This window comes from Hippocampus zosterae, chromosome 9 (assembly GCF_025434085.1).
Source record: "Hippocampus zosterae strain Florida chromosome 9, ASM2543408v3, whole genome shotgun sequence".
Taxonomy (NCBI): Eukaryota; Metazoa; Chordata; class Actinopteri; order Syngnathiformes; family Syngnathidae; genus Hippocampus; species Hippocampus zosterae.
Window position 1 is genome coordinate 14,229,041 of NC_067459.1, and position 9,160 is coordinate 14,238,200.

The following is a 9,160-nucleotide window of genomic DNA, read 5'->3' on the forward strand; positions in this document are numbered from 1 at the left end:
TTCGATTCCGGCTCTGGCCTTCCTGTGTGGAGTTTGCATGCTCTCCCCGAACCTGCGATTGGCTGCAGACTTGCTTTGTTTTTCAGCGAGGACGCACTGCTCAATCACCCAGCAGTGGTTGGAGGCGTTAGCAGCTTTTTCTCTAAGGGGAAGACCTATGCTGAAGTGATCTTCGACCACAATGGTCTTTGGCAAATTAGAAATCATCATCATGTTTATGTAGGAGTCTTTTGGCCTCCATTTATGCTCTTGGAGTATCCATGCGTTGGTAGCTGTGAACCAATTCTCTGACTTGCCCCATGGTCAACTGCTCCAAAAAGGGAAGCCTGTCCATCTTCTGTTCTATCCTCCTCAACAGCGCATTGCCGAGCGGAAAGAAGGAGCAGCAACAGTAAAGTCAACATTTCTCTCGTGTGAAGCTTTCCCACATTTGAAAGTAAAGAACAGAGCGAAACATGGTGGCAGCGCGTGTGTAGAAATTGGCGACGTGAAGAGGGGACTGGACGAAACGCTAGTTCGTTAGCACGGAAGCTAACCGCGGATGTTAGCGCGGAAGCTAACTGCGAAAAGTCGCCACGCAGCTGGAACCCACGACCAGAGACCAACCAACCAAACGCCAGCGAGCGAGAGGTAGCCGGTAAACCCACTTGCCACATTAGAAACACCCAGCAGCAAGCCTACTGGACACGTCACAAACTAGCATACAACCGGCTAGCAACGAGACCCGACAAAATGCCACCCAGACAGAAGCAAGACACAAAGCAGGAAGAGGATTCCCTGACCCTCACTCAAGTAAATTACTCCAGCAACAAAAAGAGCTTTTTACGGCGCTCTTGCAACAACAACAGGAAAATTTCAAAGGATTTGTCAAGATGATAATAGACTCAACAAACTCACGACTTGACACTTTTACCAGGGAAGTCCAAGAAATAAAAACCAGCATCAACTTTACCCAAAAAGAGGTAGACGACATTAAAAAAATCTAATCTGTCAAACTGGCCATTCCAAAGACATGCAAACAGAATTCTACAAAGTATGTGACGGCATGCTTGTATTAACAGACAAGGTGGACTACTTGGAAGGACAGTCAAGAAGAAACAACTTAGTAATTGATGGAATTGAGGAAAAACCGGGAGAAACGTGGACTGAAACAGAGGAAAAAGTTCAAAAAATCCTTAAGGAGAAACTGCTGATACAGGGGCAAATTGAGGTGGAGAGAGCTCACCGCACAGGAAGACAAGACCCTGGAAGACCTCAACCAAGGCCAGTTGTGGTGAAATTTCTAAGATACAAGGACAGATCAAGGATCCTACAAAAGGCAAAATACTTAAAAGGCTCCAACATCTACATCAACGAAGACTTTACAGATGCCGGAAGACAAAAAAGAAAAGAGCTCCTCCCAAAATTAAAAGCTGCGCGTGACAGAGGGGAAACTGCCTACTTAAGACATAACAAACTTATTGTCCACCCCCGCACCAGTACTCCAACACAACAGGCTCGAGTTCAACACCATCAAGCAGCATACTGAGAATTATTCAACACCCAACAATAAAAACTCTGACCCTACTGAAGCAGGAAATTCACATACCAAAAAACATGGACTTCGAATCCTTTGATGACCCTTCCAACCCTTTGATGACTTCCAACCCTACTGACCACAAGACGTTTGACCCTGAGAACAACTTGGACCCGGACAATAACTTTTTCAAGACCGACCGACCGCGAGGGAGCCAGCGACGACCGACCGTGAGGGAGCCAGTGATGACCGCGAGGAAGCCAACGACGACCGCAAGGGAGCCAGAGACGACCGAGAGGAAACCAGCGACGACTGCAGGGGAGCCAGTGACCGCGAGGGAGCCGGGAGACAGCGAGCCTGAGGCAGCCGGGAGACAACCAGCCAGCGCGCGTGAGAGAGCCGGGAGGCAGCCAGCCGGCGGGGGTGAGGGAGTCGGCGACGACCGCAAGGGAGCCAGCGACCACGAGGGACACAGTGATGACGGCGAGAGAGCGAGCGACGACAGCGAGGGAACCAACGACGGCCGTGAGGGAGCCATCGACGACCACGTGGGAGCGGGAAATTCACATCCCAAAAACATGAACTTCCAACCCTTCGAAGATATTGACTATAATCCATTCGATCCCGAGAACAATTTGGGACCCAGACAATAACTTCTTCAACAACAAACAAAGGGTAACAAACTCTGACTATTACTTGGATGAACAATTCAACACTAATATAAAATTGGAAAATGCACTTTCGGTAATACACTTAAACAGTAGAAGTCTCTATAAAAACTTCACAAAAATTTAAGAATACCTGACTAAATTCAATAAATTTAAAATAATTGCCATATCAGAAACTTGGCTTGATGAAGATAAAACAACTGAAATGGAAATAGAAGGTTATGAAATGTTTGCATAATAGAGAAAACTAAAAAGGAGGGGGGATTGCAATATATGTAGACAAAGCACTTAAATGCAGTAAAATCGAGAGATTGACAAACACAATAGAAAACCTAATGGAATGTCCAACCATTGAAATACACAATAAAAAGGCATCAAATATCATCATAAGTTGCATCTATAGGACACCAGGAACATGTATTGACACATTCAATAAAAAACGAACAGATATGCTCAGTTACTACAACGATAAGAAAACACGAATAATATGTGGTGACTTTAACATTGACTTATTAAACCCAAATAGACACAAAAAAACTGACTTCATAAATACTATGTACAGCCACAGTTTTTTCCCAGTAATCCTGAAACCTAGCAGAATAACAGTTGACACGACCACATTAATAGATAACATATTTATAAATAAGATTGATCATAAAATGGTAAGTGGACTTCTCATTAATGACATAAGTGACCACCTACCTGTTTTTGCAGTTTTTCATAATTATTTCGATAGAAAAGCTAAATCAACAACTCGTTTAACAGAAATAAGACTAAGAACCCAACGTTCCATCGATGCCTTTAAGCAAGACCTAGAAAAACAAAACTGGACCGAGGTCTACTCAAACGAAGACCCAGATACAGCGTTTGAAGTATTTCAGTCTACCATAATCTCCTTATATGATAAACATTTTCCATTAACTAAAGTCTCCAAAAAGTATAAAGACCCAAGTAAGCCATGGATAACGAAAGGCATAGAAAACGCATGTAAAAAGAAAAACAATTTATATAAATTGTTTTTAAAATTCAGAACTGAAGAAGCAGAAAAAAATATAAGACCTATAAAAATAAACTAGTAAATATTATAAGAACCAGTAAAAGAGATCATTATCATGCACTATTAGAGCAGAATAAAGGTAACACACAAGAAATATGGAAAATACTTAACCAGGTAATCAGAAATAGTCCTAAAAAAATTGATTATCCAGAGTATTTTATCAAAGGCAAAAATACTATTTTGGAAAAAACTGCAGAAATAACAACTGAATTTAATGAGTATTTTGTCAACATCGGCAGTAACCTAGCAAAACAAATTCCTGATCCAACAAACTTGTTTGAAATAGATAGATACGTAGAAAAAAACTCCTCCACAATGTTCCTTACTGCTGTAAAACAAGAAGAAGTATCAAATATTATAAAAACTTTTAAAAATAAAAAGTCAACTGATTGCTTTAATATTGATATGACAATAATCAAGCAGATTATAGAATATGTAGTGCGACCTTTCACGCACATATGCAACCTGTCATTCAAAGCTGGTATCTTTCCATCAAAAATGAAAATTGCTAAAGTTATTCCAATCTATAAAAGTGGAGAAAGACATATGTTTACAAATTATAGACCAGTATCACTACTACCACAATTTTCAAAAATATTAGAAAAACTATTTTCTCGCAGACTTGACAGCTTTATACAAAAGCATGCGCTGTTAAGTGAGAATCAATATGGCTTCAGGGAAAAACAGACCACCTCAATGGCAGTTATGGAGTTTGTGGAAGCAATAGCCACTAATATAGACAACAAGGAATTTACTGTTGGGGTTTTCCTAGATCTAAAAAAAGCTTTTGACACAATAGATCACAGTATATTATTGAAAAAAATAGAAAGATATGGCATTAGAGGTGTAGCATATAAATGGATAAAAAGATATTTAGAAAACAGATATCAGTACGTGCAACTCAACAATAAAAAAACGAATCAACTGAAAATCACTCACGGAGTTCCTCAGGGGTCAGTGCTTGGTCCAAAACTATTCATCTTGTATATAAATGATATCTGCAAGGTCTCAAAACAATTTAAATGTGTCCTATTTGCTGATGATACAACTTTCTACTGTTCTGGAATAATCTGGAACGGCTCCTGACAACCGTAGAAAACGAAATAAACACATTAAAAAACTGGTTCGACAGAAATAAATTGTCACTTAACCTGAAAAAATCGAAGTTAATTGTTTTTGGCACAAGACCAATCAAACACCAATCAAAAATTATGGTAAACTCAATTGAAATAGAAAGAGCGTATGAAACCTAGTTTCTCGGATTAGTAATCGACTCAAAACTATGTTGGAAACCACATATCGATAACGTAAAAAGAAAAATAGCCAAGACCGTAGTGATCCTCTACAAAACCAAGGAAGTGCTAAATAAGACATCTTTGTACACATTATACACTTCATTATTACCATATATGACCTACTGTGTGGAAATATGGGGAAATGCCTGCAAAACAAACACACTCCCTATTCTCAAACTACAAAAAAAGCAATTCGAATTATTAATAGATCAGAATATACGGAACCCACAAATCCACTATTTATCAAATTAAATACGATGACATTTTATGACCTGGTTGACTTTAAAATCGCCCAATTAATGTACAAAGCACACAATGACCTGCTCTGCCAAAACATTCAGAAGTTTTTCGAAATTCGAGAAAGCAACTATGAATTAAGAGGTACCGACTTATTCAAAAAACTCAAAACAAGAACAAACATCAAGCAAAGAAGTGTATCTAGCAAAGGTGTTAATCTGTGGAATAATCTCGAAACGGACCTAAAAATTAGTAAATCGCTTGCTGAGTTCAAAAACATTCATTCATTCATTCATTCATTTCATTCATTCATCTTCCAAGCCGCTTGATCCTCACTAGGGTCGCGGGGGGTGCTGGAGCCTATCCCAGCTGTCTTCGGGCAGTAGGCGGGGGACACCCTGAATCGGTTGCCAGCCAATCACAGGGCACACAGAGACGAACAACCATCCACGCTCACATTCACACCTAGGGACAATTTAGAGCGTCCAATCAGCCTGCCACACATGTTTTTGGAATGTGGGAGGAAACCGGAGCACCCGGAGAAAACCCATGCAGGCCCGGGGAGAACATGCAAACTCCACACAGGGAGGCCAGAGCTGGAATCGAACCCGGTACCTCTGCACTGTGAAGCCGACGTGCTAACCACTGGACTACCGGGCTGCCCGAGTTCAAAAACAATTAAAAAAAAAAATAGTACAAACAACCTACATCAATCAGAGTTAAAATTATAAATTCTAAACATTAAATATAATGATAAATCAGAACTAAGTTGATGAATAGAGAAAGGTATTGAAATATCCATTATGAATACAAGAGAAAATTGACACAAGAGTGCCAGGGTGAGGATGTATATAATCCCGATACAAACCAAAAGTTGTAAAAATATCACGGTTAAGGGTAAAAGTAAAGTAGTAGTATGAGCTTTAATGGAGACTTCTTCTTACTTTTTCTTTTCTGATTGATATAAAAATGATTTAGTAGATATAAACACATAACGGGGTAGGACTAGATAAGTTTTTTTTTACTTCATCCTACTCCCTTGAACATAATAACTGTGTTGAATGAAGACTGATCTCTTTCTTTTTACTTTTTTATCTACCTTATTTTCTGTCAAATTATTACTGTTTATGTTTTATGTTCAATAAACAAACAAACAAAACAAACATACTAAATCAAGAAACAGGTTACACGAGAAGCTTCATCATATCCTCACAACAATTCCCCGGTCTTGACGTGCCACAAAACATTTCAGTTTGTGGAGACTGTGAACTTTCCTTTTGATGCACCTCGGCTTTATTCATAACTTCCATAATGCTGCTTGACCATTCGATGCCTTCAGTTGAAGTTAGCGTTCGAAGATGATGTGAAATGTCAGTCAGCCATGTTGTTTGTCCTTGGGGTAAAAGGGTAACCACATTCTTTAAGACGTTTATTTTTACCTGACCTCTATATAATATAATATATTATAATATAATATAATACAAAAATAATATTGAATTGAGTTGCATCGATTATACCGGTCACATTAACGATGGAAAAGGTTTAAAGAAAATTTATCTAACAGCCCTTAACATATGTGTGAGGGCTCTTTTTTATCCACTGTCCGAGCTAGAACTATCGAGAAGTGAACCCTGCAGTCCGACGTGTAAGCTTAAGTATCACTGGGCTGCATGATCAGAGAAACGGAGGAAGTATTACAGGTGAATTTGTCTGGGCCACTTGGGATTAGAGCACAGATCCTGTCAGGATTGAAAGAAGATCTGTCAAGACTAGCCAGAGAGAAAGTGGTTACTTATTTAACGTTTACATCACTGCGACACAGTGACCTAGAAAGCATTTTAATGTGTCATCGTAACCTAATTAAAAACATAATCTCTCCCAATGTTATTTGTTATAGTTGATAAAGTTCTACACTCTACACAAGATGGAAGCAGCTCACGGACACGCCAGTAAAGGATGTAATGTGGAGTTGAAAATATTCTGCTTCATCTGAAAGACTATACTGTTACATACATTCAGCACCTCTGTATAATCATCTTCAGAAAAAAACAGCTCTCCATAAAATGGAAATATATCATAGTCAGCATTCAGCCATTAAAAATTTGTACTGAATAACCATGAACAAATGTGGTTAACAGTTCGTATTTCCGCTCCGTTATGTGACACCTCTTTCTGACCTACTGAATGCTTAGGGCCACGATCCATTTGCTGTTGGTACGCTACATCCTGCCACACACACACACACAACATCCGCCCAAGTGTGCTCACCACTCGCATTGCTGTGGCCGGCTAATCTCATTTGTGGTGATGTGACTTAATGTGTGACTTCTCACCTGCTGCAAGCTTAGCAGCTCAAAGCTCGTCTATCAATCTCATTTACAGCTCAGCACTAAAGTGATGGCCCACTTACCCAAATCATTATTATAATGTATGTATATACGTATGTAGAGTCGAAACTCGAGGGACATAACGACGCTGTATAACGCTAATTCCTTGTAACGATTTCCGATAAAATGGCCGCTAACTCTGATGTATAATGCAGTTTGAACATTTATAGATGTAAACACCTGATCACCCAGTGTAAACATGTCAATTACAAATACAGTACATGTATATGAAAACAAAAAGATTTTATAAGACATTAAACAAACAAACGTTCCTACTTCCTCTCTGAAAACATTGAGTCAGCAAACGTTAGCCGCCATAGGCAACTGCCAGTGCCGCCGAGATCTGGGAGACTCCTTTTCGAAAGTGAGAGACAATTTCAGCTTTCACAGTCATCGAGATTTGCTTCCGTAAAACAACACGTTTTCAGACCATGTGCCCAGGATGATGCCGTGCTTTCGTGAGTTACAGCAGGAAGTACAACCATGAAACGACTCGATCAGTAGCAATGCTAAGCGACGCAGGGGAATCCTGGACTGAACATTCATTCATTCATTCATCTTCCTAACCGCTTGATCCTCACTCGGGTCGCGGGGGGTGCTGGAGCCTATCCCAGCTGTCTCCGGGCAGTAGGCGGGGGACACCCTGAATCGGTTGCCAGCCAATCGCAGGGCACACAGAGACGAACAACCATTCGCACTCACACTCACACCTAGAGACAATTTAGAGTGTTCAATCAGCCTGCCATGCATATTTTTGGAATGTGGGAGGAAACTGGAGCACCCGGAGAAAACCCACGCAGGCCCGGGGAGAACATGCAAACTCCACACAGGGAGGCCGGAGCTGGAATCGAACCCGGCACCTCAGCACTGTGAAGCCGACGTGCTAACCACTGGACTACCGGGCCGCCCTCTGGGCTGAACATTTAGTTCATAATCAAGGACGCGGTGGAAGTTAGCTTCCCATGGTTTGTTGTCATGAAGGCCTTTTCACTAGTTTGTGGGAAAAATCTGGTCATTGTAAAGAAGTTGATGTTTTAAAGCTGTTCGTTGCAAGCAAATTTGGCAAATGGAAAATGAATTACCGGTACATGAAATCGATACTTCCAAAGAGCCGTTCCTGACAATGGCCTCCGATGCCCCTTATTTGTAGCTTACCTCCAGACCTTCCTGTCATACTACTGCATCCCTCCCCATTGTCTATAGCTCCACGTGCCCTCTTTACCCTTTGCCCCTCCAATGGTCTCTGTATGGCCCCGATCGTCACAGGCAAGCGGATATCTTTGACTCGTGACCTGCTACGTAGCTTCTGTAATCACATTTGAAGACGATGCCAATTGAGGTGGACAGGAGTCACCTCTAATGCGTGCACAGACGCCCAGCAATGCACAAACACCATACTAAACGCCTCGCAATTGCGTACGAGGTGTGAATCCAATTTGTGAGGATTGAAGATTAGGAAGGCTTGCTCGTGACAATTTCTGTACACTAAGCAGATGACCACAAGCTCCTTGCTCTGGAAATCCCACTTGTAGGTATTGTCAAACTATTGGAATCAGGGTGACAGATGGCTTCCTGTGTGCATGAGTGATTTATTTTTCCCCATGTATTTTACGAAGTGAAATACATTTGCTCATAGTGGTTAACTTACTTGATGCGACACACGTTTGCATCATCAATCAAAATTAGAAAAGTAATAGTGTAGCAGTTTCCCATAGTTTACGAACACAATATAAAATAACAAAACCTAAAATTGAAAAGAACATTTACATAAAGTAAAGACAATAAAATGAACCTTTTCTTCAAAACAAACGAAAGCTAGATGGAACAAAACTAACCCCACTATATTGAAATTATCCTTCGTTTTCATCTTCGTCAAGAAATATACAGGAGCTGGTGGGGTTCAATTTGATTCTAAGTCAACCCCCAATTTTTTTTAAAACAATATGTTCTATGCGCATCCACTATTATCAGCACAGCATTATGAGTTAAGCAGCGAAATC